This window comes from Pseudophryne corroboree, chromosome 9, assembly GCF_028390025.1.
Source record: "Pseudophryne corroboree isolate aPseCor3 chromosome 9, aPseCor3.hap2, whole genome shotgun sequence".
Lineage (NCBI taxonomy): Eukaryota > Metazoa > Chordata > Amphibia > Anura > Myobatrachidae > Pseudophryne > Pseudophryne corroboree.
This window is the reverse complement of record NC_086452.1, coordinates 375000145-375014713: the sequence shown is the minus strand read 5'-3', so window position 1 is coordinate 375014713 and position 14569 is coordinate 375000145. Positions and strand designations below refer to the sequence as shown.

At 42.8% G+C, this 14569-nt stretch overlaps 2 long non-coding RNA genes across 2 annotated transcripts; both read right to left on the bottom strand.

Moving 5' to 3' along the window:
• Positions 1-9075: 9075 nt before the first annotated feature.
• On the bottom strand, positions 9076-11955 carry LOC134957053 (uncharacterized). Its single transcript, XR_010186416.1, has 3 exons — positions 11868-11955; positions 10300-10872; positions 9076-9172 (listed from the first exon to the last, which is right to left on the bottom strand). It is a non-coding gene; the product is annotated as an uncharacterized LOC134957053 (long non-coding RNA).
• Positions 11956-12035: 80 nt separating this feature from the next.
• LOC134957052 (uncharacterized) lies at positions 12036-14150 on the bottom strand. Its single transcript, XR_010186415.1, has 4 exons — positions 14058-14150; positions 13883-13973; positions 12655-12769; positions 12036-12571 (listed from the first exon to the last, which is right to left on the bottom strand). It is a non-coding gene; the product is annotated as an uncharacterized LOC134957052 (long non-coding RNA).
• Positions 14151-14569: the final 419 nt, after the last annotated feature.

Below are 14569 nucleotides of genomic sequence, written 5' to 3'. Positions count from 1 at the left end.
GCAACCCTTTGAACTTGCCACACGTGAAGTCAGTTCAGACACTGCCAGCCTGAGTCAGGTCATTCCCCTCATCAGGCTTTTGCAGAAGAAGCTGGAGACATTGAAGGAGGAGCTAAAACAGAGCAATTCCGCTAGGCATGTGGGACTTGTGGATGGAGCCCTTCATTCGCTTAACCAGGACTCACGGGTGGTCAATCTGTTGAAATCAGAGCACTACATTTTGGCCACCGTGCTCGATCCTAGATTTAAAACCTACGTTGTATCTCTCTTTCCGGCAGACACAAGTCTGCAGAGGTTCAAAGACCTGATGGTGAGAAAATTGTCAAGTCAAGCGGAACGTGACCCGTCAACATCTCCTCCTTCACATTCTCCCGCAACTGGGGGTGCGAGGAAAAGGCTAAGAATTCCGAGCCCACCCGCTGGCGGTGATGCAGGGCAGTCTGGAGCGAGTGCTGACATCTGGTCCGGACTGAAGGACCTGCCAACGATTACTGACATGTCGTCTACTGTCACTGCATATGATTCTCTCACCATTGAAAGAATGGTGGAGGATTATATGAGTGACCGCATCCAAGTAGGCACGTCAGACAGTCCGTACGTATACTGGCAGGAAAAAGAGGCAATTTAGAGGCCCTTGCACAAACTGGCTTTATTCTACCTAAGTTGCCCTCCCTCCAGTGTGTACTCCGAAAGAGTGTTTAGTGCAGCCGCTCACCTTGTCAGCAATCGGCGTACGAGGTTACTTCCAGAAGATGTGGAGAAGATGATGTTCATCAAAATGAATTATAATCAATTCCTCCGTGGAGACATTCACCAGCAGCAATTGCCTCCAGAAATTACACAGGGACCTGAGATGGTGGATTCCAGTGGGGACGAATTAATAATCTGTGAGGAGGAGGATGTACACAGTGAAAGGGGTGAGGAATCGGAGGATGATGATGAGGTGGACATCTTGCCTCTGTAGAGCCAGTTTGTGCAAGGAGAGATTGATTGCTTCTTTTTTTGGTGGGGGCCCAAACCAACCAATCATTTCAGTCACAGTCGTGTGGCAGACCCTGTCGCTGAAATGATGGGTTCGTTAAAGTGTGCATGTTCTGTTTATACAACATAAGGGTGGGTGGGAGGGCCCAAGGACAATTCCATCTTGCACCTCTTTTTTCTTTCATTTTTCTTTGCATCATGTGCTTTTTGGGGACAATTTTTTTAAAGTGCCATCCTGTCTGACACTGCAGTGCCACTCCTAGATGGGCCAGGTGTTTGTGTCGGCCACTTGGGTCGCTTAGCTTAGTCACACAGCTACCTCATTGTGCCTCTTTTTTTCTTTGCATCATGTGCTGTTTGGGGACTATTTTTTTGAAGTGCCATTCTGCCTGACACTGCAGTGCCACTCCTAGATGGGCCAGGTGTTTGTGTCGGCCACTTGTGTCGCTTAGCTTAGTCACACAGCGACCTTGGTGCGCCTCTTTTTTTCTTTGCATCATGTGCTGTTTGGGGACAATTTTTTTGAAGTGCCATCCTGTCTGACACTGCAGTGCCACTCCTAGATGGGCCAGGTGTTTGTGTCGGCCACTTGGGTCGCTTAGATTAGTCACACAGCTACCTCATTGCGCCTCTTTTTCTCTTTGCATCATGTGCTGTTTGGGGACTATTTTTTGGAAGTGCCATCCTGTCTGACACTCCTAGATGGGCCAGGTGTTTGTGTCGGCCACTTGTGTCGCTTAGCTTAGTCACACAGCGACCTTGGTGCGCCTCTTTTTTTCTTTGCATCATGTGCTGTTTGCGGACAATTTTTTTGCAGTGCCATCCTGTCTGACACTGCAGTGCCACTCCTAGATGGGCGAGGTGTTTGTGTCGGCCACTTGGGTCGCTTAGCTTAGTCACACAGCTACCTCATTGCGCCTCTTATTTTCTTTGCATCATGTGCTGTTTGGGGACTATTTTTTGGAAGTGCCATCCTGCCTGACACTGCAGTGCCACTCATAGATGGGCCAGGTGTTTGTGTCGGCCACTTGTGTCGCTTAGCTTAGCCATCCAGTGACCTCGGTGCAAATTTTAGGACTAAAAATAATATTGTGAGGTGTGAGGTGTTCAGAATAGACTGGAAATGAGTGGAAATTATGGTTATTGAGGTTAATAATACTATGGGATCAAAATGACCCCCAAATTCAATGATTTAAGCTGTTTTTTAGAGTTTTTTGAAAAAACACCCGAATACAAAACACACCCGAATTCAACAAAAAATTTTCGGTGAGGTTTTGCCAAAACGCGTCCGAATCCAAAACACAGCCGCGGAACCGAATCCAAAACCAAAACACAAAACCCGAAAAATGTCCGGTGCACATCACTAGTTCATAGCTGTAGCAAAGGCTATTTTAAGGAAGTAGACCTCACATATCCATCCTTCCTTGGTAGGAGTCAAGTATGAGATATTCTTGATATCAAATGGACATGAAATTATTTTACAAACAATGGCTCCCATACATTGAAACAAAGTCTGAGTCTACATGGTCCAACCTAATGAAAGTGCTTGAATCTACAGAATGGGTTCTAGAGCAATAGCTTTAGTCCAATGGCTCTTAATTTGGAGAATCATATGGACTTCTACCCTGTCTTACTTCTATGTCAAATGAGATGTCCCCCTGGTCCCTGCACTCATCTGTTATGCAGTAAAAATTGATGTCTTTGTATGTATTTGCATTGACCAGTGGTGGAATTTACCTATGGGAGCAGTAAAATCCGCCACCTTTGGCTTATGACAGTGAGCCAGATGCAGTCTGTGAGCCTGCACTGGCTTCACTGTGACTGGCAGTGACTTCCTATTGGAAGTCCTACCTGTCAGTCACAGACACTACTGGGAATGCCACACTAGGCTACTATTAACAGTGAGCTAACTTCCTGTTGGATGCCACTCCCTGTCTTTCGGGAAGTTCTAACTGGCATTTATGGGCTGCAGCCAATGCAGTCCATAGGAGCTGCGGTTTTGCGCATGCACAGTACTGTCGTCCCAGCGTCTGTCAACTACATTGTACAGTTGCCAGAACCTGGTCAGCAGCAGGGACCTGGCAGTGCAGCCAGCGGCAGCCCCCCTCCTCCACCCAGGTAGGAGCCGCCACTTGTTGAGACCCTTATACACATTATGCCAAGGTAGAGCCCCTTACACACATTACACCACAGTAGAGCCCCTGATACATCTTATGCCAGATAGAGCGCACATTATGCCAGGCAGAGCACCGGATACACATTATGCCAGTTAGTGTCCACATGGTTAAACTGAACACTCTGACAAGTAGCTGGGTGCTGCAGCTACATACTGTGGCTACGCAATACTAGTGCGGCGCTGACTTGCCGTTGTTGCTGGTGGTTCTGCACCCACAGTACATATGCAATGCATACGCACTGTGTGCCTGGCACCACTGGCACACGCCTAATTACAACCCTTATAAAACTAAGGGGGTAATTCTGAGTTGATCGCAGCAGAAACTTTGGTAGCAGTTGAGCAAAACCATGTGCACTGCAGGGGAGGCAGATGTAACATGTGCAGAGAGGGACAGATTTGGGTGGGTTATTTTGTTTCTGTGCAGGGTAAATACTGGCTGTTTTATTTTTTCACTGCAATTTAGATTTCAGTTTGAACACACCCCACCCAAATCTAACTCTATCTGCACATGTTATATCTGCCCCCCCCCTGCAGTGCACATGGTTTTGCCCAACTGCTAACCAAGTTCCTGCTGCGATCAACTCAGAATTACCCCCAAGTACAAATTACTACTGTGAAACTGCTGAAATTTTACTTAGCAAATTTAATGTGTGTTGTACACTATAATCACCACTAGATGTCTCCCCATGCTTGTAAATCAATACTAATGCAGTAATGTATCTTCTAATATCACGCTGTATTTTTATACCAAGAGCGACAGAGAGAGAGAAACGGCACTCGCCTCTATGGGAAGAAGAAATTACAAAGTTGCTCTCACTGTTACTGTAAATTGAAAGTCAAAAGAGAGGGTACTGAAAATAGCACAGATACATCATTCTCCATCTGATCACTTATCTGATTTTCATCTTACTGTAGGTTCCTAATTAGGAACGTTACAAGTCTATTCTCAGTTGCGCTTAGCTTAATGCCTGTTTGGTGGGTGCTGGGGTAATATTGTTTAAAATTAAAAAAATACCAATTTTCATATGTGGCGCTATTGTTCCCAGCAATCACTGGCAGCCATAATCTGCTTGAGTATATTGGCACTAGAAATACAACTACCAAATGGGACAGTATCCCACTATAACAGGGTAACCCCAGACAGCAGGTCTTCTTGTTATCCTGTGATTAGTTTAAAAAAACATTGCGTCTATATTGACGTCACTCAGGCAGCAATGGCTAGCTTTGTGTTCTCACTAGAATCATACTAAAGAAATAATTCTCTAACCACATTGCCATGATAACAGCTGCATCCACTGTAGGGCTCATTTAAAGTTGTATGCATATGTACTTTTAATGTATATTAGTGTTCCTTCTAGGCTGTTTCAGCAGGGTGCTGCACCCTGCCCATTTTTGAAATGTGAAAAAGCACCCTGCCCTTTTTCAGTGCACCCTGCAGGACCATAACACATAGAAGACTGGACATATACAGTATGTTTCTCAGTACAGATGTTAGGTGTTTTATACAGTATGTATCCATGGGTATATAATTTACTAAGGGCAAAATGTATGTACAAAAACGATGCGCTATGCTTTGTGCGCAAAGCGTCACATCAAAAATGTGCCCTTCAAAATAAAAATGTGCCCTCTTCAATGCTCAGCACCCTGCCCTAAAAAAATCCTAGAGTGAACACTACATACTGTACCTCTCAACCGCTCTGATTCAGCAGGACAGTCCTATTATTCAGGAACTGTCCTGCTGTCCCACCCATGGGCCGCAGTATCATGCAGACAGGGTGGAAGAAGAAGGGGGGGGGGGGGGACTCAGTCACCATTAAGAGCTCTGTGAATGGAAAACTTGCCCATACGCATGTAATCCACAATGTGCAGCAGTATGCATACTATAGAAACATTTGAATATAACATAGCATGTATAGGAAATATGCACATTAAAGCGTATTCACATGCAGTATTTTACTCTCAAAATCAGGACTATTTGCGCTTCCACCTATGACTCTGTTGACTGTGAGGTGCAAACCGTGCAATGTTTACCCCACACTTACATATAAGGGCTAACTGTAACCTATGCAGCTACTACAGAGGTTACCGTTTTGCTGGAAAATTCATGTTTAACTCCTTGGTGGGGCAGTGGATGTTGTTGTGGCTGGCCAACCCCTTCACATCTAATAGAGAGACAGAGGAGCCACAGGCCTAGTGCCCAAAATATGAACACACCATTGGCCTAACGCCTGATTTTAATTGGGGAATGGGCCTAATGCCCGACTAACTGATGAAGCAGGAATAGCATACAGCTTCTAGAACTTGAGCCATTGAGGAGGTGGGCCCCCAGGCAGTGGGGCTCACTGGTAGTTTCCCCTGTACCCCTGTGGACCAGTCCGACCCTTCTTTCTGCTACTTTGTTATAGTTTTTCTGTTTAAAAAGCTAATGGGAATCTTTTTTCTGCAGTAGACCAAACAGAAATAGCCATTAAGAAATGTGAATAGATAATACATAATATAACTGAATCTTTGCGGTAAGTACTTTTAGCTGTAGGGGTCAATATACAATTAACCAATCAGCATTTAGCTAGCAGCATGTTTGGCATTATAAATGCAGCACCTGCTGGAGGCCTGTAGGCTTATACATTCATGTCTCAATGTGTCACATATGTGTGAATGCACTCTATAGTCTTGTGCACAGAAAATAATAAATAATACAATTTGAGTATTTCATATTTTGGAATCTTGGATTAGGGATACTCAAGTTGTATAATAAAATCAACAAATACTTTGTCCATATGATTAAAAGGTTTGAAATGAAAATCTTATTTGTTTCAGAAATTACATCACTTTACTGTATGTGTACCATGGCCTTCATTCCGAGTTGATCGCTAGCTGCTTTTGTTCGCAGCGCAGCAATCAGGCTAAAAATCGGCTTTACTGCGCATGCGTATGGGGCGCAGTGCGCACGCGCAACGTACTTTCACAAAAAACTATGCAGTTTTACACAAAGTCGAGCGACTCTTTTCAGTCGCTCGGCTGATCGGTGAGTGATTGACATGAATGGGGCGTTTCTTGGGGGTAACTGACCGTTTTCCGGGAGTGTGCTAAAAAACGCAGGCATGTCAGATGATAACGCAGGTGTGCCTGGGGAAGCGGGGGAGTGGCTGGCCGAACGCAGGGCATGTATGTGACATCAAAACAGGAACTAAATAGTCTGCAGTGATCGCAATGTAGGAGTAGGTCTGCAGCTACTCAGAAACTGCATGATAATATTTTGGAGCAGTTCTACGAACCTTTCGGTCGCACTTCTGCTAAGCTAAGACACACTCCCAGAGGGCGGCGGCTTAGCGTTTGCACTGCTGCTAAAAGCAGCTAGCGAGCGATCAACTCGGAATGAGGGCCCATGTGTTTTTTATTTCAGCTTTGTTTTTAGGTGTAATTTTTAAAATGACCACAAGATGGTGTTCTTTGTCAAAAGAAAACAAATCAAGACCTGACTGTAATGTAAATGTCTCTTCAATTTTTTCAATACAGGGTACAAAGACAAGACATACAGTATACAATAAAAATGCTAAATGCATCACTTGTTTAGTATTCTATTCACTTGCTCTAGTCATCGCTCTATTGATTTTGTAGTATATCAGATTTCTAGGATAAAATTGTGAGCTTACCAGGATCAATACCTTAAAATAAGTTCTATTAATGGTACAGTAAAGTGCCCCCCACACACTCTTATGCATAGGAGACATTACAGTATTAAAATATATTTAGAGCCTGTGATTTTATGACATATTCTAGCAGAAGATAATTAAATAAATAATTTCCAATAATAATACATGTATTAGCTAAGCTGTGATGCTGGGAACACATCATCCATAACCATTACCAACTATCGGTCAACCACAAAGCGTTCCGCTCGCCACCCCTGTCGAGACTGTGTGGTCGGGATTCCGGCATCGGTATTTCGACCGCCGGGATCCCGTCCAGCGGGATTTAGTACTGATCCCACCTGTACCAAGATCTGCCTAGAGACTGAGCAATGATCTGAATATGCATGGAGCACTATTTGATATCTACCACAAATGCTGCATTTAATATTGGATATTATATTAAAGGCTCCAGGCTATTCTCCTTGATGTATGGAGACTAGCCTGGAAACACAGGAGATGACATATACAGTTACCATAGTTCACAGGGAAGCTCTGCATTGATTTTATGGTACACCATGGGGCAGACACCATGGTACCCATAATTGAAGCAAGGGTACCAGGGGTGCTGGTATCTGTAGCTTGTTTGTAGGGAGAGTAGATATCAGGCCAACCTGATGTAATGTAATGCATGTGAATATGATGATGCACTTATTGAGATAAATATGATTGCAACATACTTGTCATACTTGACTTTTATATACATAGGGCTTAATTCATATTTGTACGCAATGCCGATGTTCACACAGGGGGGCCCACATCGCACACCCTGCACCCAATATTTTTCATACTTACCCTCCGGAGTCCCGCGGAGCTGCAGCAGCGTTGCCGAAATCACTGGGAAAATGGTGCGTGCCATTTTCCCGGTGTTTCACGCATGTGCAGTAGAAAAATCACTGGGAAAATGGCTGCCGCACCTTTTTTTACGGAGATCTGCGCATGCGTTGTTGACTCTGGGACAGCACTAGGGTCCCCTAGGGACCCTAGTGCCCAGAGTTAAGTGCTGCCGCAGGCTAGAGAGGATGAGGCCCAGATGGAGCCTGCACACAGGCCTCCTCCTCTCTAGAAGAGCCTCTGAATGGAGCAATTATCGGCAGACTGTACATGTGCCGCGATTGCACTACACATGCGCCAAGGTACCTTTGTAATTGTGCTCACACTGAGAACTTTAACACAGAGTGATTAACTGAAAGGTACCATTTGGGGAGGTAACAGGGAGTTGCGACAAAAACACAGGCGTATCACGGCTATTTTGGGGGCGTGTATATGCAGTCAGCTGCGATAATGTACGTAGAGAAATATGGCATCTGAGTAACTACTGCTGTAGCCAGTCTGCATAGCCATAGGGCTACCCTAGCAGTTGATGTTCCTCGTTATTGCATATACTGTAGTCTGCATACTGTATGTGTACGCAGTTGCAAATGAGCTTGCGATGGCAGCGGTGGGCTATGGGGGTCATTCCGAGTTGGTCGCTAAGTTTTACGTTCGCACAACCTATTCGTAAAGTTGCGTTAATGTAGTAAATTTGCGAACATCCGCCCCCAACGTATTTTTGCTCATTCGTACGCAGTATTACACAAAGTGGGCGTACGCCAAATGACATCGCAGCAATGCGAAAACATCGCAGCAATGCGAAACCATCGCATTAACACATACTTCATCGTAAAAATACTAAGTTGTAGTAGATTTACACATTTATCATTAAAAGTGCTCACTTTTGCGGACAAACGCACCACAATGGGTTTTTTTTACTATTAAGTGGAATAACACCTTCCAATTAAAAGTCCACAAGCCCTCCTCAATTACAAATCCAATTAGTGAAATGATTTGTAATGTTCATGATCAATTAAGTCTTTTGAAAATACCTGAAGAACACTTTGTAGCCATAATTGTACCTAAACTTTTTTGGTTTTTTAATATAAATATAGATGTTTGCAATGTGCTTGGTCTAATGTTTTTTTTTTTTTTTTTTTAAGTAGAGTTTTAGTATGTGACTGAAGGTGTTTGCATGTTTATTTAGACAACAACATATGTATTTTTTAAATTTTAAACAAACTTACGTTAGATGTATGAAATGTTTAAGGTAATAAATGTCTGTTCGGCAATCTGCTGTTCCTTTATTGCATTAATAAATAATAAACACCCGCTTAACTTTTAAAAAATTTTTTTTTTTTTTTTAGATAATATAAACATATTTTTTTTTTTTTTTAAATCAAACATTAAAACAAGTTTTGCATCTGGTCAACAAGACCCAGCAATGCCTGTAGATGTATCCTCATGTTCCCAAGAATGGCCGCAAAAGATGTGGGATCTCCAACGGCAACATCTGAAATTAAGAGATGACATAAACATTAATAACTTACTCACATTACTTATTATACAAGCAAGGCACAAAGCACACTTTAATGCAGGCATGTCCAAACTGCATCCCTCAAGCTGGTGTGAAACTACATATACCAGCATGCCTTGACTCAGTTTTGGGGCCAGGGAATGGCAAAGCTGTGTCAGGGCATGCTGGGATGTGTAGTTTCTCAACAGTTGGAGGTCCGCAGTTTGGACAGGCCTGCTTAATGGAAAAGTTACTACATCATGGCTGTTTTATGTTACAATCATTAGCAGAAAAACACACAAGCCTGCTCAGGCTTTTTTAGAAAATTTTTACAGTTTACGAGACCATGGGGTACATTTACTACTATGTGAGTTCTATTTAAGATGGTGCGTTGCCCATAGCAAACAAGCAAAAATAAGAATATTATCTTGTAGAAGTGGTTCCCCAATTGTAAAGTATAATCTTATTGGTTGCTATGGGCGACATCCCATGTTAAAGATAACTACCATCTTCGTCAATGTTACACCATGGTGGCATTCATTCACATCTGGAGTGTTTTTTTTTTTTATGGGTTTGGTCCTGCATCATCACACTGCATATCAACATCTTCAGAAGGACAACAGATCCTAGCATGCCCACACTCCCTGAAAGCTGCCCTTACTAAATAAGGTCAAACAGGTTTGACTTTATCCAATACTCATTTTGTGAGTGTAACTTTCACACCACAAATCAGTGTGTCATTAGGCTGCATAACAAAGTGAAGCATGTGATTTGTAAGTGCAAATATTAAGACTACACAGGCACAAGTGTAAAAGACCAACAACATACTAAACTCCACTCAGGTCTAACTGTTTCCCTGAAAACCTAACACATATAAACCCTGTTGTCCTGGCAACCCTGTCGACCTAATGAGTGTCGACCTAGAGTGGACACACAAAACATTGCACACATAAACACTGTACATATAATGACACTCACAAAAATGTAAATACAACATGTAGACCATGAAGAATAACACAAATATTTGTCCTTGGTACAAGAATTCCAACAGTACAACACTGCATGTTTTGGCATTGTAAGTGTAAGTAGGTAATCATTTTTTGAGAACATGTTAAAACACTTACTTTCCTCTGCAACATGATGGTTGCCAGATCTTTCATCAGGGGCTTCTTCTGCCCACTCACTGGGTGGGGAATGCGGCTGGATGGGGGAAGGCGGCTGGATGGGGGAAGGAGGAGGGATTGGGGAAGGAGGAGGGATGGGGGAAGGAGGCTGGATGGGGGAAGGAGGCTGGATTGGGGATGTAATTTCAGAGGGTGGGTCTGATTGAGAGGGCGAGGGGGGCGGAGAGAAAGTTAAGCCAATAGAGGGTGAGGGGGGCTGAGAAGGTGAGTTTGAAGTTGAAGGAGAAGGGGTATGGGAAGGAGGAGAAGGGGTCACAGAAAGAGATGGAGAGGTGGGGTGAGAAGGGGAGTGGAAAGTGGAGTGGGCCTGGGAAGCTGAGGGGGACTGGGAAGCTGAGGGGGACTGGGAAGCTGAGGGGGACTGGGTAGCTGAGGGGGACTGGGAAGCTGAGGGGGACTGGGAAGGGGAGTGGGACTGGGAAGGGGAATGGGACTGAGAAGGGGAGGGGGAGTGAGAAGGGGAGGGGGAGTGGGAAGGGGAAGGGGGCTGAGAGGTCTGCCGTTGTTGTCGTCCTATAATGATATTTGTGTCAAAATTTTGTTTGCATGTTAAATTACATACTAAACAATTAGAAATTTCACTGTTCTGTTCCATGTAAAAGACAGTGGTTTTTTTTCCTTTAAAATACACATTTTAAAAACATCTTCATGTTGCCCACAGCAAACAAAATGAGTCCAAACTTTTACTTTGAAGCTCATTCCTTAATCTATTCCATTGAGTCATATTGATTGGTCTAGGCAACATCACCAGATCACTATTCAAGGCACCTTATTATATAGACAGCACTGATCAAGTATTTGGGTACAGTTTCCTGCCTGGTTATTAATTCAGGAAAACATGCACTTGTTTGGTGACACTTTGCTACAGTCAGTACTGTTTGCCCTAACCACACACACTGTCCTATTTTAAAAAAAAGGACACTCAGCGTTGCAATTAGCCTACCACTTATTGTAAATTTGGCCAATTTTTGCAAATAATCTTATGTAATGTAACTTACTTCGTGTATGCATTGCCCGTATTTGCTGGCGGATCTCCGCCAACAGCTCTGGAGTCCTCCTGCGGAGATCACTCCATCTCCTCTCTAGTTGGATGATTGTCCGCCTGCTGCGGACGCGAGTCCGCAGCAGGCGGCGGACCTCCGCGTAGGCCTCGCGCTTAACCCGATTTGGGATGAAGCGCCCAACGCGGCCTACGCGGCGGTCCATCACCGCAACCAGGACGCGGAGCTCCCGCCTGGTGAAAGGTGCAGCACGCATCATGGCAATGGCGTTTTCCTTATTTGGGCATATCTTTATAGTGTCTGTTAGCATGTGATTGGTCAAAAATCTATGTTGTCATTTCTAATAACTTTATTGATCTTTGCAATGCTGTGAAGAGCAGAGTGTTATTTCGCACGAGCGGAAATACGCATTCGCAGAAGCAAATTTTTTACATTAAAAAAAAAAACACAAACAGACACAGAGACACACAGTTTTGTAAAAATTTCTAAACATATCTGTGTACTCACCACAGTTTGTGTGATCATTCAGCTGGACAGTCACAAAGTGGGCAACATTCAATTTCATTTGTTTGTGTGTTTGTTTAAATAATCAGGATTTTAGGATATAAAACAAATAAGGACACTCTTTAGCAACATTACATTATTTTTATTTCTAATCTAAAATTGTAAGCTTAACGTGTTAACGGATTTTTAGTATAAAAAATAATACACATTCCAACACACCAAAAGCATTACACAATGACCTTACAATATCAAACAAAATGTCAACATTACAAATAATACATAAGCATACTGTGCTTTTAATTTGGTTAAAAAAGATAATTTAAAAACACTATACCTGAAATATTCCGCAACAATGCTTGCCCTGACTTGGCTCCCCCTCCGTGTAACACTCCCCCCACCGAAGTGTCGAACAACCCCTGGCTCCTCATCAGGCAATTCCTCTGTCTGAGGAAGCTCTACGCTACTCCTTACCGCGATATTGTGTAGTATAGCGCACAGAACCACTAGTTTACTTGCCATCTCCGGCGAATACATGATGTCGCCACCAGTGCGGTGGAGCACACGAAACCGCCCTTTAAGGACCCCAATTGTGCGCTCCACCAGCTGCCTAGTGGCAGTAAGCGCGGAGTTAAATGCCGTCTGTGGTCCTGGCCTGGGATTACGGTAAGGAGTCATGAGCCAGGGGGTGCAAGGATATCCACGGTCTCCTGTTTGATGATAAACCAAAATTAGAAATATTATATTTTGATAAAATTAAAAAATTTAGAAAAAAATATGTGCAACAACTCACCCAATAACCACATGTCTGCTCGTTGACTTGATCTTAATCTGTGCCATATCCCTGATTGTCTAATGACATACGCATCATGCGAACTTCCAGTAAACTTTGCATTCAGGGAAAGGATCTGGAGGGATGGCCCACAAACAACCATTACATTCAGAGAATAAATCAGTTTCCTGTTTCTATAAATTTCTTCATTATGTTTTGGTGGCTGAATAGCTACATGTGTGCCATCCACAACCCCAATAACATGTGGGAAGCGACTACCACCTTCCTCAAATTGCCGCTTCACCACATCTAGGGCACCAACATCCAAAGGCATAGCAATAAATTGCTTCACACGCTTTAGGAAAGCCTGGCAGACACGCCGCAGGACCTTACTGAACTGGCCCTGCGACATGCCAACCAGGTCTCCTACCACATGCTGATAAGAGCCTGTAGCCAAAAAATGTAACACAGCAAGGAATTGTGTCAATGGTGGTATTGATGTAGGATACCGAATTTCAGACTCCAGATCACTCTCTATTATGGAGAGAGTGTCTAGGATTAGATGTGGTGGCAGCCTGTATCTACGTACAACCACATCATCTGGCATCCCAAAAAGTAGGACACGGGGTCTGAAAATTGGTGGCCTAGCACGCCTCCGTTGCCTTGGTTGATGAGGAGCCGGTTGTGGTTGTGGGGCTGGTGGTTGGGGTGGGAGTGCTGGCGTGGGTTGGGGAGGTAGGGCTTCGGCTGCGATAAATATTGACATCACACACTTTTAAAAAAATAAAAAAATATGTTGAATAAGACAAAAACAAAGTCCAAAAAATATACCACCAATAAATTTTTAAAAAAAGGGGGTGTCAACTTACTGCAGGAGCGTAAGACATTTTTTCTGGGTTCAATTCAGGAACAAAATGAATATTATCACAAAAAAGAAAAACCAAATTATTTTTTGTATGAAAGCTACATATGTTAAATTGTAATTGTTAAAAATTGTATTTTAAAAAAACTCAGAGCATCAAACACATCACAAACACCTACTAAAAAATTATGACTAATTGTTTTAAAAAATTTAAATAAAACAACCAAAAAGTTAGCCCTTTAGTAGCTAGTCCAGCCAAGAACAACACTACTTTGCTGATCAATCATGGTAAAAAACATAACATTTATTATCAAGATGGAAAACAAACATAATCAAAACACTTTGAACAAACACAAACAGGCACCAACACAGGCCCAGGGAACTTACCTGATCCAAAATAAAGAAAGGACCAATTTGTGTTAGATAGCACACAAATTATAAATAATAGACTAGGGTTACGTCACCCAAAACAATTCTCCTACAAGAGACCAAAAATGACAGTCAAAAAAAACATACAGACCATTAACACAAACAGGCACCAACACAGGCCAAGGGAACTTACCTGATCCAAAATAAAGAAAGGACCAATTTGTGTTAGATAGCACACAAATTATAAATAATAGACTAGGGTTACGTCACCCAAAACAATTCTCCTACAAGAGACCAAAAATGACAGTAAAAGCAATGAAGCACAGGTTTATTTGCAAAAATGGACTTGCAAAATATATGTGTAAAAAAGAATAACAAACAATCAACATAAAATAAAAACTTTAAACACAAAAAATGAACAAGACGAATTCCAGAATAATCACAAACGTAAATTCGCAGACAAAATGCTACACTGTCTATATTCTAAACGCAAACGAAAGGACAAATGTATGCTTGACAATTACTCACTCTGAAAATTCCTATAGCACCTTCACGCACAAGCCAACAAACTCAACAGTGAAACAAACTCCAAACTACCTACACTCAAAGCGTGCAAAGTAGGCCCTTAAATAAGCAGTGCAATCATTAACCAGATTAACATTGTACACCTGTGTGAATTAACGCGACGCACGTAGGTATAAATAA